Raw genomic sequence first — 20742 nt, 5'->3', positions numbered from 1 at the left:
GCATGTTGATTTCATTAACACTGAAGGTTATTTCACTTATATACACACACACTCACACAGGTAACTATGCAACAGGAAAAGAATACACAAACATCCCAAAGAACAAGTCTTTTGGGGATATTTTTGCTTAGCAAAAAGAAAGAAGAAGAAAAAAGAACTCATACAAATTTAGTTCATTTTTGAACATTTTCATATTTTTGCTTGATGAAAAAAAAGTGAACTATCAAATTTGCACTAAACCATGGGGGTGGGGGTGGGAGTCTGGCAACCAGTTTTCAAAACTCATCTAGATAATATAGCAGCTTTGATTTTCCTCAGTATTCAAATGGAAAAAAACCTAGTAAACAAATATAACACAATACTGATCATTTAAGAATATTTTCCTTTATATTTAATTTGAGCTCAGTTCAAACTCTGGAAAATAAGATTCCAGAGGAGTTAAATGGGAATTGGTTAGCTCTCAAGCAATAGAGAATCAATAAAAAATACCACTGCCATTGTTTAGGTATTATAATATTTAAATAATTATAATTTAACTCATAAGAAAACCAGTCTATCTATAAACAGAAAAATATTTACACTATACTTTATTTTTGGTTCAATAGCTCAGGGAGAGGAACAGGGGTTGTTAGCTAGACCAACATTCAGTTAATTTCAACTGTAATTTCAACTGAAAAAGTGAGGGGGGGGAAAGAAGGCAAACAGCAACTTTTGTTCAGACAGATCCTTTGTTTTATGTCTCCTCTCTAAATCAATGTTTTTTCAAACTTGGCAATTTTTAAAATGTGTGGATTGGAACTCCCAGAATCCCCCACCTGGTAGATTGACTAAGGAATTTTGGGAGTTGAAGTTTGTCTATCTTAAAGTAGCAAAGTTTAAAAACACTGTCCTCCAGTGATTGCCCCTTTTCTCCTAAGTATATTTTCTCAGAAAATTTGTAGGAGGTGGGTAGGTGAAAAAGGAACCAGAAGGATTAAAAATGGAAGACAATGTGAACTAGATTCTTTGTAACATCATGAGATTGAGAAGACTTGACAATTAAAGTGTGGTCTAGATGTTAAGCTTAGAATCAACAATATTCACTCTTAATGAATATTTACAGCACATCTGAAGCAGAATAGATCCAAAAACTGCAATGGTTGCCCTATGATAACTTCAGCAACTTTGAGAATTACAGTAAACAACAGTATGTATCCATATTAGTTAAATAAATACACTTTGCTATGTCAAAAGGAACACTTGTAGGAAAATCGCTCTGTTTAAATGAGCTGGGCCATTTAGGAACCAGAAACACATACCTTGCTGTTTAAATAGACCTTTAAACGTATTCTTAACATACTGTATACTGCTGTCAAGAGATAGGGCTGGGGCCAAGCACGTCCATGCAGCCACAGGTGGACAGTGATGAGGGTAATGAATCTTGGCTGGATCCACGCCAGCGTCACAGAGATAAGCGCGTGCAACAGAAGAAAAGGCGTGCCCGAGATTAGGCTGAGTCACTGGACCACACCCCACAGGGTATAAAAGGAAGCGTGGTGGCCAGTCAAACCTTGTGATGAACAAAGCTGAAAGCTTCCACGCCATTCTGCATTGCCGGACTTTTGCTATAGACTTTGCTGGATTATTTCTGGACTTGATTGACTCTGTAATTATTGAGCTGTTTCTTTTGATGTACCAGAAGTGGGGAGAAGTTACCTCTCCTCTTCGTAAGTAATAAACTCTTGGCAGGCAGCCACTAGGTTGTTGCCAAGTTCTGTTATCATAAGGAAAAGGATTTTGCCGGCTGGTTTGGTCTTTCACTCTTGAACGTCTGTTGGTGTGTGTGCGTGTTGGACGGGGACAGAACAATATATTAAAAAAAGGTTCAGCCTCTCTTTCACGCTAATTTATTTTTTAAAATGTATATCTTTTTAACTTACCAAATAATAAAGACTGCTACGTACATCTTTTGATCTGAATTACAATGGTTCACATTGATAGTATTTTAATTCTGCTGGCATATGCAGATTGGGACTCGTTAAATACGGTCACTCATGCTCTCGTTACTTCCCGTCTGGACTACTGCAATGCTCTCTACATGGGGCTCCCCTTGAGGAGCACCCGGAGGCTCCAGCTGGTCCAGAATGCGGCTGCGTGGATGGTTATGGGAGCGACGTGGCGCTCCCATGTGACCCCCCTCCTGCGCAAGCTGCACTGGCTCCCGGTGGTCTTCCAGGTGCGCTTCAAGGTTTTGGTTACCACCTTTAGAGCGCTCCATGGCATCGGACCGGGGTATTTACGAGACCGCCTTCTGCTACCAATAGCCTCTCACTGACCAGTACGCTCCCATAGAGAGAGGCTCCTCAGGGTGCTGTCGGCCAAACAGTGTCGACTGGCGGCCCCCAGGGGGAGAGCCTTCTCTGTGGGGGCACCTACCATCTGGAACGAGCTCCCCCCAGAGATACGGAGGATCCTGGACCTGCGCACGTTTTGTCGTGCTCTCAAAACTTTTTTATTTCAGCAGGCTGGCCTGGCCTAACTCTCCTCTTTTAAATTTTTAATTTGTGATTTTATAAATTGGGTGTTTTAATCTATGTTTCGGCCAAAATATTTAATAATTTTAAGGGATTTTTTAATATTTGTATTATTTGTATTTTATCTCAGCTGTTCACCGCCTTGAGTCCTTCGGGAGTAGGACGGTATAGAAATTTGATTAATAAATAAATAAATAATAAATATGCAAAGAAAAAAAAAAGCTTCGAGAACTTCTGCTCTGGTGAAAATCTTAAAAAGTTCCACTGGAAGAAAACATATACTGTAATCTTATATGTAGTAGAAAATTTTCTATAATATTCATAAAAGGAATTTTTAACCTAAACTCAAGATCTAGTGTATATTGGTTGCAATGGTGCCAATGGACTGTATATCAAAATTCTACAGCTATGTTTGCTTTCTTTAAATAAAAATGCAGGGATCTCACAGGTTTGCAATGATATAAAACTATCTGTTAGGCAACTGCAATTCAGCCCTAATCATTCTTCAGTAGGACGTTCTAATTTCTGTTCAGAAATCAATAACCACAATTTTGTGGATTTAACTAAAATAATGAAATACTGTAACATCCATGTTTATAATTCCAGCAAATACACAAGAAAAGCACAATGACATAGTATTTCCTGGCTGCTTTCTATACCAGAATAGGATAAATTTGGTTGGCTGGTACTTAATATTTGGGGGCCTGTACAAGGGCTGCACTGGAGAGAAATGAATGCAAAGTGAATGAATTTGTAACATTCATTCTATAAAGCCAATATTTTGTTGAATTTATCAAACTGCACCCATTACAGTGTTTGTCTACAATCTGCCTCAAACAGAAAACTGTGCTATAATATTCATCATTACAGCAGCTCAATGTACTGAATAAGATTCTGAAACATGCTTGACTCAGCTGTTCAGATCTCTAACAATGCAAGATTATTCACTATGAGAACTATGCAAACAGACTGAAGAAAAATTTTCAGATTTCTACAAATAGTTGCCTCATTCTTATTTTAAATACAAATGTGCACAGATAAAGACAATGTTTTAATTGGGATGTATTTAGAAAGATCACTGATTCATTGATTGGTTATGTGCTATTAAATTGGTGTAACTTCTTACCAACCACATTCAGGATCCTCTCCAGGAAGATCTGTCTCTAACTTGGTTCTTCAGGTTTTTCAGCAATGCACCCTTTCCCTGCTGTAATTGAAGCCATCTACATTGCAGCTGGTCAACTTTTTCTTCCATCTTTCCATAGATTATAGAATTATCACAATAAATATTAACTAGAGTAGTTTGAGCCCAATCATCTGTCCCTTAAATAGAAACTCTGGATTTTATTTGCTCCAGGATCAATTTATATGTTTTCTTGGCTACCCATGGTATTCTCAGGAGTTTTCTTTAACAGCAAAATTCAAAATGTTAATATTCTTTCTATTCTATTCTAACTTCTTCAAAGTTTAGTTTTCAGATATAGACATATTTTAGCATCTCAATATCTTTTCCAATGCCTTTATGGCTGCTAACATCAATTGTGCTGATTCTCATCCATGTGGTTTCATCATCATCTTCTCCTGCAGAGTATGAAATTAGGCTTTTGCTTTTTAAGTAAAATAATTTTTTGCTTCCAGAATTTTCCTATGCTCTCTATGCTCTGGGTAAACCTGCTGGTATTATATTTTCTTGGCATACACACCTATTGTGCTTCAACTGGTGTGTCCAAGGAACAGCCTCAAAAGTTTTTAAATCTTAAGATTTATAGCCACCTTTTCCCCCCTTTTAATCAGAAAGAATGTTGACTCACCAAGTGGAATTCTCTTATCCTGCCTTATCCAAAAAACCTCTCTTTAGCTATAAATTCTAAATGTTTTTATGAAAGTGAGTTGATTCATGTAAGCTGCATTATAGTGGTGAGCTTGACTGAAATCCCTCAATTCAATTCAATTCAATTCAATTCAATTCAATTCAATTCAATTCAATTCAATTCAATTCAATTCAATTCATGAGATGACTACAAAAACCTCACAAGGAACAGCTGTCCAAGCATGGCAAAAGGCAATCTTCTGACTGTGCCAGAAGAATTTATCAATCTGCACTGCAATGCCATCCTGGTACTTTCAGGGACATCTACTTTGCCATAAATCCTCACCTAGAGCCTTCTGAACTGAACCTCCAAAGCTAATGTAGATTATTGTATCTCTAGTCCAAAGTATATGAAAGAGCTGAAGATTATTGCAGAATAATTATTTTACTTAAATATTTATGCTAATGAGAAAATGTAATTGATAGTGAAAAATTAAAGACAAATAAGATCATGGAAAGTTTGAAGTAAAGAAAACAACAGCAAAAACCAAGAGGGCAGAGGAAGACTGGAGATAATCAGCTATCATTGATCTGAATTATCCAGCAGAGAACACTTAATCAAAGAAGAGAAAACAGCAAGAACACTGGATTAAAATGATTGTATAATACAGAATTCTTCATTTTAAGAGAAACTAAAGCTAAGTAAGTAAATCAAATTTATGTTTTTATTTTTTTAAAAGAAGAAATTTTAATAAACTCAGAGCAATAAGTAGGATTCTGTTGCAGAAGAAGCTAAAAAGTAACAGAGTTCCTGAAAAAGAAAAAATTGAAAACACAATTACAAACAATTGTAATGAAGAAAAAAACTGTCAATGCAGCCATACAAAAGAACTTAGTGAATAATATAGGCTTAGAACTGACAGTTGCTGATTTTCTGCTATAATTACAGCTTTTCTACTTCATACAATAAAATTAGCTTATCAAAAGCTCCTTGAATTTTTTCCTACAAGCTTTGAGTTCAAGCACTCATCTAAAAAAACCCAGATAATACTAAAGGCATCCCACATTGAAGGCATGTATGATCTCCATCAATTGTTCCACACCGATATTAATCAGAATAGAAAATGAGCCAGAATTTAGTGGAATTTCTCCATACCTGATGGGAGTAATGAAAAGATTGGATGAAAATGGGCTTGGGTTCTAAGGAAATATTTTTAGTCTCCAGTACTTCCTTTTGCAAGCCTGACATCAGTGTCTTCATAGTTGAAGAGGCACTTTAAATCAATTTTCACTGATTGATCCAAACTGCGTTAAATTCTGGAATACAATTTACGGGAATAGAATAGAATAGAATAGAATAGAATAGAATAGAATAGAATAGAATAGAATAGAATAGAATAGAATAGAATAGAATAGAATAGAATAAGCAATCAGGAAACAATATCAATATAAATTGTAAGGATACAAGCAACAAAATTACATTCATAAAGTCATAAGTTGAAGGAGATGGGTGGTGGGAATGGTGAGAAGATTAATAATAGTGCAGACTTAGTAAATAGTTTGACAGTGTTGAGGGAATTATTTGTTTAGCAGAGTGATGGTATTCGGGAAAAAACTTCTTGTGTCTAATTCTGGTGTGCAGTGCTCTATAGGTTGTTTTGATGGTAGGAGTTGAAATAGTTTATATCCAGGATGTGAGGGGTCTGTAAATATTTTCACAACCCTCTTTTTGACTCGTGCAGTATATAGGTCCTCAGTGGAAGGCAGGTTGATAGCAATTGTTTTTTCTGCAGTTCTAATTATCCTCTGAAATCTGTGTAAGTTCACTGACCATTACCATTCATATTAAGACATCATACTTACAAATAGTTATTGCACTGATATTTTAGTCTAGACCAACATTTTTCAACTTCAGTAATTGGAAGATGTGTATACTTCAACTCCAGAATTTCCCAGACAATAACTTGAAAGGTTCTAACCAATTTGCCCAGTGTCCAGGGCATCAAAGTCAAGACTGCAAAAAATCAAACATCTTCCAAAAGTACACTATGCTTTAAGTATATCTTGAGATCAATGTTCAAAAAAGGGAGTTTGGTAACTGTAAAGCAGAAAATTTAGTATCTGGGACATTTAAGTAAGCATTTGGCTTCTAATCATGACTAGTGCGAGAAAGATTTGAAGAAACAGATGGCTTCATATGTGGATTGTAGGGAAATGGCACAACAGGCCATATGTGGCCCTGAACTACATTTTTGGGCACAGCCACAAAATTAACACTTTTTTGCTTTCAACTATCCCAACTATATTTAAGTAGGGCAGTCTTTGCTTAATGATTGTCTTATTTAGCAACCATTTGGAGTTAAAATGGTGCTGAAAAAGTAACTTAATAACTGGTCCTCACAATTTCGATTATTATCGGTGATTAAGAATTGGGCACTTCGCAACTGGTGAGCATTTACAATTGTTGCAGCACTACTCAGTCATGTGATCACCCTTGACATAGTTCATAGATCGTTTCTGACAAGCATAGTCAATTGAAAAGCCAGCTGTAAAATTATAATTTGCCATTACATAACATCTTGCCTGACATAATGTGTTGCTTTGCAGTGGAATTGCCAGTTCCAATTGTAATTGAACTATCTAAATATCATATGACCTAAACAATGGTTAATGTTAAATATGATTTAAGTAAACTAGGATTTAGCTAGCATATTTTATATTTTTATAGTTTTATAGTATTCTGTTTATATAGTTTATTTTTAATATTATAAGCCACCCAGAATTACCCTTTGGAAAGATGAGTGAAAATTTGGAAGATGGTATTTAAATTAGATAGATAGATAGATAGATAGATAGATAGATAGATAGAGCGGGCTACGTTCAACTGTATTGATGAAACAACAGACTATGATTACTCTAAGACAGGATCAACAGTTTACTAATTCACAAAACCTGAAAAAAGGAAATAGGAATATGCAATAATAGAGTCTTTGTGATTTATATTTAATATATTAATTTATATTTTAATAAGACAGGCCTATTTGTTCTATTCTATTCAAGTGTTAAAATTAGTTTAATAAAAAAATCTGTGGAATAAATACACATTACAGGTAATTCTTGTTTAGGAACTGCTTCAGAGAGAGACCATTCCCAATTACCACAGTAATACAAAGTAACTTTGTCACCAAGTATGCATTTATGATGTTACAGCTGATGCACGCACATGCACGTACACACACACACACACACACACACACACACATTTTTAGTCTCAATTTTTTTCCATTTGAAATCAATGGCTCAGTAAATGGGAATGTGTGGAAAAATTTTGATTCTATTTTGGCTGAATAGTGTTTGTGTTCTTGATGAAACATACATATCCATATCACTAGTTCAAAGCAAACTGTAGGTGGGACCATTTTCATTCCTGCCCCCACCACAATTTAAGAAGGACATGGATATGAATATTCATATGCCGAAATGCAACATTTAGAAAATTATGCGTTCTAATTCTAACAATATACCTAACATAATATATTTAGCCATTCTTAAAATACAATATAATACTCATAAAAATAATAGATAAGCTAAATTGTAAACTGCCCACTATCCGAGATAGGACGCAATTAAATAACAAATAAATAAACTAGCAAGTATATATAATGTGACCTTTAGATAAAATAAAGCTCTTGCATATATATTGAAAGCAGAAGAAATCTGAAATAATACAGTGAATTTGGTATATAAATGGTGATAGTTTATAACGATTATTAAATGCAAACAGAAATGTATATTATTTCCACAACAAAGAAGATATTTAATTATGTTTTTTATTTGGATATCACTTCTGGATTTTGTGCTTGTGATGAAAAACTTTGGTTTTGCTGATTAGATAGATTTGTTGTTATAGAAATGTCTAGTTTTTTACACTAATGTGTAAAAGTAAAAAGTTGAGGCTGTAATGTTGCTATCTTGTACTGTGCTAAAAAGAGTTGGAAGTCAATGCTTTTTTTGTTCTTCCCTTGTACCTATTTTCTTCCCTTGTCTCTTTTTCCTTCCCTTAATTTCCTACTTTTATTTTTCTTTATATTTTATACATTGATAAAACAATAAAAGTCATGAGAAAGTAGAAGCAAGTCACTCAAGTCGCTGCATCATAAATCATTGAATCACAAGAGGTAACCCAAGTTGTTAGTGGGATTTTCTTGTATTTATTTTAAAAAGGTTAGCTAAATCCTATTGATATTTTTGCAAGGAAGAGAAAAAAAATCAGATAAAGATCTTCTGCAAGGTGAAACTAAGGGCATAGCACAGTTCAGAATGCAAGCAGGGCAACACCTTAACATAAATGTAAAGGAAAACTTAACTTGTTAGATGAGATATTGTACATTGTACCATGTTCATCCATCAAGTTCAAGAGACAACAAAAGCTGCTACATAATTAAGCTGTTGGTTAATCAGAAGCAAGGAATTTTAGTCAGCTGCTATGTATTAACAACTTCTAAACAGGAGACTATGAAAAGGACATTAATATGGATTAAAAATTAACCATGATTGCCAGAAAGCCTGATATGGCAGTTTTGCCCACTGAAACATGCGCTCAGCAGTATCTGCCAAAACTAGAAACAACACATGGTATTCATTCTGCTGCCCTTAACAGCATCAACAGATACAGAGACAAATATTTCAAAATGCCAACTTTTCTCAGATGAGGTTCCCAGAAGTAAAGCTGAGTCAGTTTAATAATATTCTGAATTAAATAGAACATGCTTTCCTTTTTTATTCTCTTCCTATATTGTTTAATTTTTTTTTCATCTCATTTCAATAGGACTGTTTCTGCCCAGAAGTTTAAGTACCATATTGATACAGCTTTGATTGCCACTGGAGTTTTATCTTGCTAATGATTGTGAATATTGTTTTCTAAAATTGCAGTTTGGAACCTGAACAATTCATAGTAGTATGGACTTCCAAAACAAGTTTTTTAACAATATAACCGAATCTATAGTAAGAACATTCAGTTTTTAGATTCTCTCCGTCTTTCTCTCCCTTTAACATTGAGATTAACAACCAGAACTACTAAAGGATTTAGCTTTAGTATCAAAACTTACAAAAATTCAAAAATATATTCATATTCAGAATTTCTCCTGTTTTCTACCAGGTTGTCTTTATTTAGCCAAAAGGTTCAGAACAAAATAAACAGCTTGTTGTTGTCACTAGAGCTAATGATTAGATGTTAGAAGCTTTTACTTACATACTGTATGCAAATCACCCAGATCTGCTACTCTATCCCATCAATGTTCTTACCCTGATCTAAAATTACTCAATGTTTAGAATGAGTTTTGATAATTTATCCAAGATAAGAACTACAAGGGGTTACTGTTGCTGACAAGAAGATTGAAGAGACTGGACAACACCTCTGTGATCAATATAGTAGCAGAAAATGATAATAATGTATTTCATATCATATGGTATGGTACTCATGTATCATTTATTTTTGTTTCTGTGAGATTAACTTTTTTTAACAGAATGAAACTTTTTTTAACATGTGTATATGTGAAATTATAGTTTTCTACATATAAAAAACACAAATAAAAAGAAATATATCTCCAGAACACAAGCATATTCGAAAAATCTGCAAAACATTTCAGAATTTAAGCAATAAATTCAAACTTGGCAATATATAATTATGTTAATTGCCTACAGTTCTTTAATCATGTCAATTGAGAGCCATTTCAAAGACTTTGAATGGTTTGTCTTCAGATTGCATAAATCACGTTATTTGCACAACTGTAATGAATGTGTAAACTGCATGTAGCATCTTCACTGCCACTAGTTATTTTATTTTATGATTATCCTTGGGTATATTGGACCCTGATATCAATTATTTTGATACAATATTTAAAATAGACACCTTCCATTTTTCCTTCAAAATTTCATTCCATTCTATTGATGTTTTTAGACTGCTTTTTATGCAATATTTTCTAAATATGATCCCTTACTTATTCCTCATATCATACAGCCCCTCCTTATTTGGCTGCATATGGTTCTGAATGTCTTGTCAATGACTTCAAACTATAAGCCTAGTGCTTTATGATCCAGGATTTCCTTTTCCATATATATACAACATAATAGTTCTGGGTTTGACATATTTATATTCAGTTGAATCTATTAGACCTTGAAGCTATATTCTTTAAGTGTCTTAACTAAAACATATTAATCAGTAACCTTAAATAAATTGCACAAAGTTTTATTTATGCATGGTAACCTTTTCACACATGTAATACCCCAATAGTAAATGGGATATGAAGTGATAGAATCAGAGATTTCTGAAAAGCTCTTGGTTTTTTCATTTTCAACAAAATATGTGATTAACATTTTTATGTGCCTAAGATTTCTGCAAACAAATCCAGATGGGGATATGGAATGGCATGAGTAGCTATATTCCTTCTCCATGTAATCTGAAGATAAACAAATAAACTACTGCTTCATTCTGCAGTCATCTGGTGATGAACATTCCCACATTAAAAATCTCATTCATACTACATGCCCATAGTAAATAATAACTTGTGGTGCTATAGACATGCCTTGACTGGTAGCTACCATCTTTAAATATTTACCATTAAAACCTATCCAAATACTCCATTAATTCAGAAAAGCTACATTAAATGTAGCTAAAGAATATATCTAAAAATAATATGGTTAAGACTTAACTGATTAAACTGTAAAATGACTCAGATGTTATCAACCAGTTTATCAACCACCTATATAAAAAACCCATTTATTCTTGAATTAATTGAACTGAAATCAGTTATTCTGCAAAAGGTGAGAATGATTTAACTTCCAGTTACCCTTACTTAATTTGTGTTCCACTCATTTTATTTATTTCTATAGCCTGAACCTACTTTTTAGTTGTAATTAATAGTTTTACAGTGTAGAATTTTACCAAGATGTAATAGAAAAAGAAGAAAAATATCTCAGCCTTCTTCCAAAATTGCAAATCTTGAATATTTACAAATGCATTGTTGCTTTATAATTATTAATTGGTCCACTGTAAACAAGATCACATGAAAAACTGTATATGTTCTTAGGAATAAAAAGCAACTGTTGGCTTGTGACATCTTTAGTAAAAGGTGAAAGATTTATACAATCTGAAGGGAAAGCAAAGTATATTCTGCCTTGTGACATCTTACACAATGTTCATAGAGATTTGTTACAGAGGACCTCAACTCTTTTCTCTAGAAAAGGCCATATAATTGTGAATTTTGTTTTTCCTGTTTTCCTAAACATCTATTAGAATTTAAACACTGTAAAACTGACCTTAGAATTTGCCCTAGAGACAAGAATCAGCAGGATGAGAGAAATCATATTTGTTTCAAATATAAGTGCAGATACAAGGATCACAGATCTTCTTTTGTTAGAATCTGGTGATAAAAAATAGCATAAATTAGCAGATGTATATCTTGGAAATACTATCTGTGTGCTAGAAAAGGTACATACAAGCAGACCCATTTATATGTACAGTACAAACTGAAAGGTTTTGTCAGCTACGATGAATCTAAATTGTCGGTTATTTTACACTTGGATTCTCTGCTTTAGAAATTAATGGGATATAACAATATATTTGTAAATATATATTTCCAATTACACAATGCAAGAACTGCACTGAAATTTCAGACAGCTAAGAACCAAAGAAAAGTCTGGAATATCTGCACCTTTAACTTCAGCTCTTTCACTGAAAAGTGAAATGAAATGGCTTTCAAAAAGAGCCGTTTTTAACTGGGATTTAACTCCAAATTAATTTGTTGAAAGAAAAATTACAGCCCTTATAGTATTATAATTACTACATTTACTAGATCATATTCATTCAACAGAGAGTAATCTTATACATGCATAAACAGATCCTCTTAACTTCAGTACAAAATGGAAAGCTACCAGATATAGAATCCCATTATTTGTGTCTCTAATCCACTGTTTACCAATTTTAATAAATTCTAGATGTTTGGACTTCAGATTTTTTCACTCATATAGCCATTGTTGAGAATTCTGGCAACTGAAATCCAGAATCTGGAAATCTATGTACAGCCATCATGATATTCTTTTTCAAGGTAAATACAACAGGGATATAAAATAAGGAATTTTTTAAAAAATTCAAGATGACCTTATGGAAATAAAATCACAAGTTTGGATGAAAATGATAACTAAAAATAATACCTGACCATCTTTCAGGCTGATAACATCAAGCACAGTTAAGTCAAGGAGAAGGTTAGTGAATACATTAGAAGAGAGAATATCTTAAAATCCACATTCAATAACCAAAATACCATCAAAGCAATGAATACCTGGATAATTCTGTATATTATCTGATAATATCTGTATATTAGATATACAGTTAGAATAGTGGACTGGACTCAATCTGAAGTAAAAGTCACAAATATCTGAAGGGCAGCAAAGATGATGTACCAGAGTTAGTACACCAAGAACTGAATATCAAAGACAACAAATTGGCCAATAAGAAAAATCAGATTAAAAAATAAAGAGACATGGCAAGTACATTAAAAAATAGCAGGGAAAGCAGATAAAAATAAGACCTGGCAATGGCTAAGAGCAGTGGTGGATTGCCCCCGGTTCGGACCATTTAGCAAGAACCAGTAGTAAAACTGGCGGGAGGCCCCACCCACCACCCCAGATGTCATCATCAGCAATCTGCACATGTGCAGAAGAAAGGTGAACAGGTAGTAAAAGTAAGTAGAACCCACCCTGGCTAAGAAAATTGATGACAGAGAGAGAGGGGCTAATTCTGGCAGCACAAGAGCAAGTCTTAAAAATAAATACATACAATTTCAGAATTAAGAAGACATCAATAGATAGCAAATCCCACCTCTAGCACCTCTGCAAAGAAGCTGAAGAAACAATAGACCACCTAGTTAGCTACTGCAAGAACATCACACAGAATGATTACTTGGAGAGAACAGAATGGAAAAGAAAGAACTAGAAAAAAATCACAAAATGAAAATATCTGTAAATAAGGTAGACTAACTTGACAAAAGAAAGCAAAGGTACTAGCAAACCTAATCTTAACAATTCATTAGAATTTCCAATTGCTGAGGCTGCAGTTGATCATTTATATCCTTGGCCTCATCATCTTCCAGCAAAGGCCAATTTCTTTGTATGAGAGTATAAATGGTTGTCCATACATGACTATTGATTCATGAAGGCAAATTCTTTGGCTAGGTTTACTTCAGTTTCTTCCGGCTCTCTTGTAATCATACAGTGAGCATCTAATCACCCGTGGTTTTGGGGTGGAGTTCCATCAGTACGCTGAGGATAGTCAGCTGTACATCTCCACCCCAGGCCATCCCAATGATGCCCTTGAAGTGATGTCCCGGTGCCTGGAGGCCGTGCGGGTCTGGATGGGGAGAAATAGGCTCCGATTCAACCTTCCAAGACTGAGTGGCTGTGGCTTCTGACGTCCCGATATAGCCAGCTGGTGCCATTGCTGGCTATTGGTTACTGGCCCCCACGGAGAGGGCTCGCAACTTGGGCGTCCTCCTGGACGCACGGCTGTCTTTAGAAGAGCATATGACGGCTGTGGCCAAGGGGGCTTTTTATCAGGTTCGCCTGATTCGCCAGTTGCGTCCCTTTCTGGATTTGGACTCCTTACGCATGGTCACTCATCACTTCTCGCCTGGACTACTGTAATGCTCTCTACATGGGGCTCCCCTTGAGGAGCACCCGGAGGCTCCAACTGGTGCAGAATGTGGCCGCGTGGGGGATTATGGGAGTGATGGGGTGCTCCCATGTGACACCTCTCCTGCGCGAGCTGCATTGGCTCCTGGTGGTCTTCCGGGTGCGCTTCAAGGTGTTGGTTACCACCTTTAAAGCGCTCCATGGTTTAGGGCCTGGGTATTTATGGGATCATCTTCTGCCACCGATAGCCTCCCACCAGCCAGTATGCTCCCACAGAGAGGGACTCCTCAGGGTGCTGTTGGCCCTGCAATGTCGGCTGGCGATCCCCAGGGGGAGGGCCTTCTCTGTGGCAGCACCTGTCCTTTGGAACAACCTGCCTCCGGAGATATGTAGGATCCCAGATCTCCGTGCTTTTTGCCATGCCCTTAAAACTTTTTTATTTCATCAAGCTGGGCTGGCTTGACCCCCCCCTTAGATATTTTTAATTATTAATTGATTTTAGTTGGGGTGTTTTAAATTTTATATTGGGCCAAAACTTGTTTAATTCTTTTAAAATTAATCTTAAATTTTGTATGTGATGTTTTTATTCTTGGCTGTTCACTGCCCCGAGTCCAGTTGGAGAAGGGTGGTATAAAAATCTAATAAAATAAATAAAATAAATAAATAAATAAATAATGACATAGGATGATTTCACTATAGGGCCTTCATTTGGGGTATCTGAACCATTATCTAAAAAAGAATTAGATGACGGTTTTGTTGGACGTGAAAAGATCTTGATTTTGGCTTGGCTTTTTTACCTCTTTGTAATTTTATGTTATTCACGTCTCTGGCTCCAATCCCAGTCAACAATAGCCATTTCTTGTGAGGACTATTTTAAGTATTTAAATAATAACAGTATTAGCCTTCCTACCTTAGTAACAATTTTTTTAAAAAATTTGATTTATATGCCGCCCTTCTCCGGAGACTCAGGGCGGCTTACAATGTGGTCAGCAATAACCTTCATCCTTTTGTATATTTATACAAAGTCAGCTTATTGCCCCCACAACTGGGTCTTCAATTTACCTACCTTAGAAAGGATGGAAGGCTGAGTCAACCTTGAGCCTTGGCGAGATTCGAACCTGCAGTAATTGCAGGCAGCTGGTCTTAATAACCAGCTTAATAACAGGGTGCCTGTTAGCACCCTGTCATATTAGCATATGAATCCCCGAAGTTCTACTTAAACAACTTACTTTCCTTTTATCCCCATCCAAAGTACCTTGGAGTAACATTGGACCACACTCTCGACAAGATACACCTAGACAATATGGCAACAAAAATCCAAACTAGGAAGAACATACTGCATGAATTATGTGGAATTAAATGGGGAGCTTCTTCAGCTGTCATTCTCAGGGCATCAGCACTAAGGTTGGTCTACTCCGCAGCAGAATACTGTGTCCCTGTACAGCTTAACAGCTACCACAGTAGTAAGTTACTAGTATTTGCCAGACTCAACGACACCATGAGGATTATAGGTGGATGTATTAAAACCATTCCAACTTGCTGGCTTCCTGTTCCTGTTCTGAGCGACATAGCACCTCCAACTTTAGAAAGGCAAGACACACTAGCGAGAGAATACAGAAAAATTATGAACTCATTCCTACCAGTGTATGCCTAACTTCCTCCTTTATCAGCTGGAAGACTCAAATTCAGGAAATCCCCACTGGCACTTGCACAACATCTGCCTAACAATTTTAACATTGATTCCCAAAGGAAAGCCAAATGGGTCGCTGAACCCCCAGACATAGACGTATAAATGACCCCATTTAAAAAGTGCCAGCCTTTGAACTACTACGAATGGACAACCTTGGATAGGATTCGCATCTCACATGCCTTCTGTCAAGACTCTATAAATGGGGCATAGTATCCTCCCCTCAGTGTAACATTGTGACTAACTATAATTCAGTGCATATACTGATCAAATATCTGATTTTTTAAAAATATAAATGATGTTGTGTTTCAATGGTTAGATGGCCTAGACATTGGTATTTGAAGATATCTACATATTTTTAACATTTGTATTTTATTGTAATTTACTAATCTAAGTGAAATGTTAATATATGTTGCTAGTCCATGTATAATAAACCATATGCTAAATAAATAAATAAATAAATAATCCCTCCTACTTATTATGTTCTTTCATTTCCTGCAGTAATCACTTTTAGCTTTAGTAACTAGCTCTGTGTTATATTTGGGAGAGCTAAAATGTTTTTTGTGAGATAAAATGGTTGTAATTCCATCTTTAATTTACATTCTTTATTATCGGCATACCACACTTCTGCAGTAAACTTAGATGTTCACAATCAAACCACAGCTGATGTTAACACTGTGTTCTTCAATTAAAATTCAATTTTAAAAGTTCCTACCCAACATTTATAAATAAATTTTAAAATTATCAAATGAAGATCATATATCAGCTCACTGAAGTCCATTCTGTCAGCATGATTAAACTACTTCAAAGTACTTCTTTAGTACTGATCACACAATTTGGTAGTCAGTGTACGTAGCAATAATCATTCAAGCTTATTTCTTCTTTTACTACATATACTTCTTAAACATCCATACTGCAACTTACGTTACTCCTAACATATCAAGTTTAACAGCTTAACAGCTACCACAGTAGTAAGTTACTAGTATTTGCCAGACCCTATAATAAAATGGGGAGACGTATGCTTTTATGTTTGCTTAGCTTGATAAATATTAATTTCTCAGAATGACTACATACTATCTACATCTTTTCTACCAGCATTTTCGTATCTTTCCATTTTTCTATCTTTAATAAGTATTCTACTGATATCTATATTCCTCTACTTTAGATCTTTGTCACACATGCATACCTTGCAATTGTTATCTCTATTTTTTTCTGTTTCATATATTGGTTGGTTTCATATATTCAACCCTAACCCTAATCTTTTCATTTGTACAAAATAACATCAGTCTTTCAACAAACAGATGCGGACTTATGTCCGTTATCTATTCCAAAAGTACACAGCATTCATATGCTAACATGTTTGCAGCTAGTCATTTACTTTTTGTATGACTTTTTTGAACATTGCCATTTATTCTATTTGCTCAGTTTGATATTCTAATACATTACTATAATTCCCATACATATCTCTAAAACAATCTTCATATTTTTGTTTCCAGTCAAATTATTTCATACATTTTTAATTTCAGATGCATCAGAGGCCACAATGTGGCGAGGACAAAAGGTACCACACAAATCTCTTAATGGGTCTTACGCTAAACTTTTAGGGTGATTGTTGTTTGGATGACAATATATGACAATAATGCCACCATATTTTTCTCAAAAATATGTGAGAGCAATCTAATGGGACACCATGGAATTCAGTTAAATGTTGCAGGACTATTGGAATTGCCATTGCTAAGCAATGTGGTCATGTTCTATGACTGCATTGATTAAACAATGAAAATTTTGGTCTCAAATGCTATCATAAATCAAGGGCTGCCTATAGTAAATTGTATTTTATTTCTGATTTTGCAGCTAGGAGCTCCTCACACAGTTGGAAACAAGCAGGAAACTATCACTATAAATTGTGTTTGTTGGAATGTTATATAGGTAATGCTCAATGTATGACCACAATTGGGACTTGGACTTCTGCTGTTAAGGAAAGCAATTGTTAAGTGAGTCATGCCCAATTTTATGCTCTTTTTTGCCACAGTTATTGTTAAACGAATCACTACTGATTCAGTGAATGAATCATTCAATTATTAAACGAATCCCACTTTTCCCCTTTAATTTTGCTTGTTGGAAGCCCTCTAGGAAGATTGCAAATGTTGATCACATGACACTGTTGTACACACATACCAGTTTTACAAGTGCCAAACATTAATTACCGGTACATGACTGCAGGAACACTACAACAGTTGTGAATGTGAGAACCAGTAGTAAGTAAATTTTTTCAGCACTGTTGTTAACTTCAGTCATTAAACAAATGGTTGTAAGTCAAGGACTACATGCAATTTACACTTTCTGCCAAGACATACAATAGTCTCCCTTTCTGAGTCTTGAAGGTTAAATGAATTAGCAAGGGTCTATAATCATTGGCTATCCTTCACAGCTCAGTTATAAAAGTTAGTTGTCAGAGCATTCCTGCCAAATTCTATCCTCGAGCCTTTTCATTGGAATTGTGACTAGACATAAGTCAGATTGTGAAACCTTGTTTTTATCTATTTCTTGAGGAATAGATTGGATTGGCTGGAATATTTAATTATTGCATTCTCAAGAAACTGTGAGTAACTTTGACAGCAACATCACTATGCTTACAGTCTTTCCTAGAAGGCAATGGTAAGCCATGGGCCATACACTTTTTCATTTTATTTGTTTTCCTCTTTCTAATCAAATAAAACCAGTTTGGATAATTATCTGATACAGTAAGGCCAAAGATACAGCACAATGAAATATAACAGTCTTTGTAATAAATAAAAATAAATATATATTTGTCCCAGCTTCACTGCTATTTAACTTTCCAAAAAAAGTACTTTTTATCTGATAAAGTGTCAGAAGTGGAGGCTGATAAAATTCGGGGGAACATTAATGTTCAACCCATCCAGATATGCTCCCAGTGTGAATAAAACCTGTTTACTTGATAATGGTAGTCCTTGGATTATGACTTCAATTGGGATCAAAACCACCATTGCTAAGCAATGCATTTATAAAGTGTGAAGACACGTGACTACATCACTTAGCAATGGCATTCCAGGCAGTCTAGCTTGTTGCCATAAACTCAGATGTGTGGGTCATTAAGTGAGAAGCAGAGAGAGTCCCAGGCAAAAAATACAGGGCAAGGGGCTAGGTGAAGTTCTGGGAAGCCAACGCAGGCTGCATACAAGTTGGGGCAGAGTGTACTGTAGTACAGTGCAAGCTAAGAAAGGCCAGAGAAAGAGGGGAAGTGTGTGAGGGCAGGGAAAGAAGGCAAAGTATGTGTACCTGCACCCTATTTCCCCCAAAATAAGACATTCCCTGATAATAAGCCCAATCGGGCTTTTGAGCGCATGGCAATAAGGCCCAGCACTTATTTCAGGGTTCAAAAAAAATATAAGACAGGGTCTTATTTTCGGGAAAACATGGTGTAAAGTACAAGGCAAGGGAAGAGGGTACAAGCAAGCTGAGGAATTATCTTTATAAATATAATACTTCAGTCCATATCCGTGATAAAACAAAAGATGCTTTGTTTAAATGTTCAGCCTGACCTCTTCATTATATTTATTTAAGAAATTTTAAGAATGTTGCTAAATGCTCCTTATAAGCATATTCCGAAATATTTGTTTTGGAATATGTCCCAGGCACAGAAACTAAACTGTATTTCATAAAAATTAAGTAAATATAGTTAGTATGATTACTCTCCATGTACTTAATAATAATTATTCTTCATCTAATACAACAGCATGTCAACTGCAATTTTGATAAGGACTCACAATTCCTGGGACTATATGTGGAACCCTAGAATATCATATTGTGGAGTATGCATGGCTATAACAAGATGAGTAAAACTGTGCTGATGATTTACATAGAGAAAGTTATATTACCAAAAGAAAAAAAAAGGAACAAAGATGTCATTTAAAAGAACATAATAAAATATATTTATGCTCATGACCTCATGCACATGCAATTTTTAATAACATTATGATGTCAATATATAACATTTCATACTTTCTCGCAGCATTTTCTCATTTGCAGCTATCACCATGGCACAAACATGCCCTACAGCATATTGTGTGACATTTCCATCTGACATTTTATTCTTAGCTTACGTACGGGACAGGGTTAAGTTGTCCATGGTAAAGTAGTATTCATATTAAGTTGGTACCTATCTTTTATTATAACATTGATCAAGGACAAACTCAAGATGTTTGGAATCTGTTTTTACTCATTTCCTTGAAGACAAATCAAATTACTAAGTACAAAAGAAATTGACTCAGACTAAATGTCAGCAATGGGACAATAAATTGTATTGCAATATAATATTTTGTTAAATCAAGGTTAAATGGAGAACATTTTTAACTCAGTAATGGAGAAAAGTTCAAAATATGCCCGCAAGATCTTTCTTAAATTAATTTAGGGTCCAGCACTCTCTACATGTGATCTTTATTTCTAAAGTTCAAACAGAGGGCTACTCTCTGTAAAATAGATAAAGTGAATAATCCAAGTAAGCCCAAGAAGTAAAGCAAACTTGAGGGATCAAATTTAATTTAATTCAGCCACACACAAATGTGTTTAATTTGCTTCCATATCCTATTCTCAGATCTTATTAACAGAACCCCACATTCCTTGTTCTTTACTAACAAATGCTTCAGATTAATGCAGCAAGTAAAATAACAATTAAATTCTATATCTACTAAAGGTAATATCAATTTCTTTTTTCTGAGGCTTCTGAGGGAGCCTATAACTTTTGTTGATTCACAGGTATCCTATTTAAGCAGTGCAATTCCAAAACCACACAGCTAGTATTTAGAGGAAATACTCCCTGGACTGCCAGGGAGACAGCAACTTGATAAAAGTGTGGTGGAAGAGAAAGAGGTACATGTTTCTTCTCTCTTACTTTTCAGACCCACAGAAGAGCAGGCATCCCCTTCTCACATACCAATCAGAGCCCCTATTCTATTCTTACCCTTCCCCTAAAACAAAGATTCTACCAAGTGATTTCTATAGTGATTTCCCCATTGTCTTTGATG

At 35.2% G+C, this 20742-nt stretch overlaps 1 protein-coding gene across 6 annotated transcripts in view; it reads right to left on the bottom strand.

Annotated features, from left to right (window-relative positions):
* THRB (thyroid hormone receptor beta) overlaps positions 1 to 20742 on the bottom strand; it is a 277270-nt gene that overhangs the window by 191766 nt on the left and 64762 nt on the right. For 4 of the 6 annotated variants that reach the window (XM_087892562.1, XM_060685780.2, XM_060685778.2 and 1 more), the window contains one exon: positions 11641 to 11744. The exons of the other annotated variants lie outside the window; for them this stretch is intronic. The gene's annotated coding sequence lies outside the window, so the exon portion shown is untranslated. The remainder of the gene's footprint in view (positions 1 to 11640; positions 11745 to 20742) is intronic. 6 annotated transcript variants of the gene reach the window in all.

The sequence above is a fragment of the Pantherophis guttatus genome, chromosome 4 (genome assembly GCF_059756535.1).
Source record: "Pantherophis guttatus breed Tessera chromosome 4, ASM5975653v1, whole genome shotgun sequence".
Taxonomy (NCBI): Eukaryota; Metazoa; Chordata; class Lepidosauria; order Squamata; family Colubridae; genus Pantherophis; species Pantherophis guttatus.
This window is presented reverse-complemented; position numbering and strand designations above follow the sequence as displayed.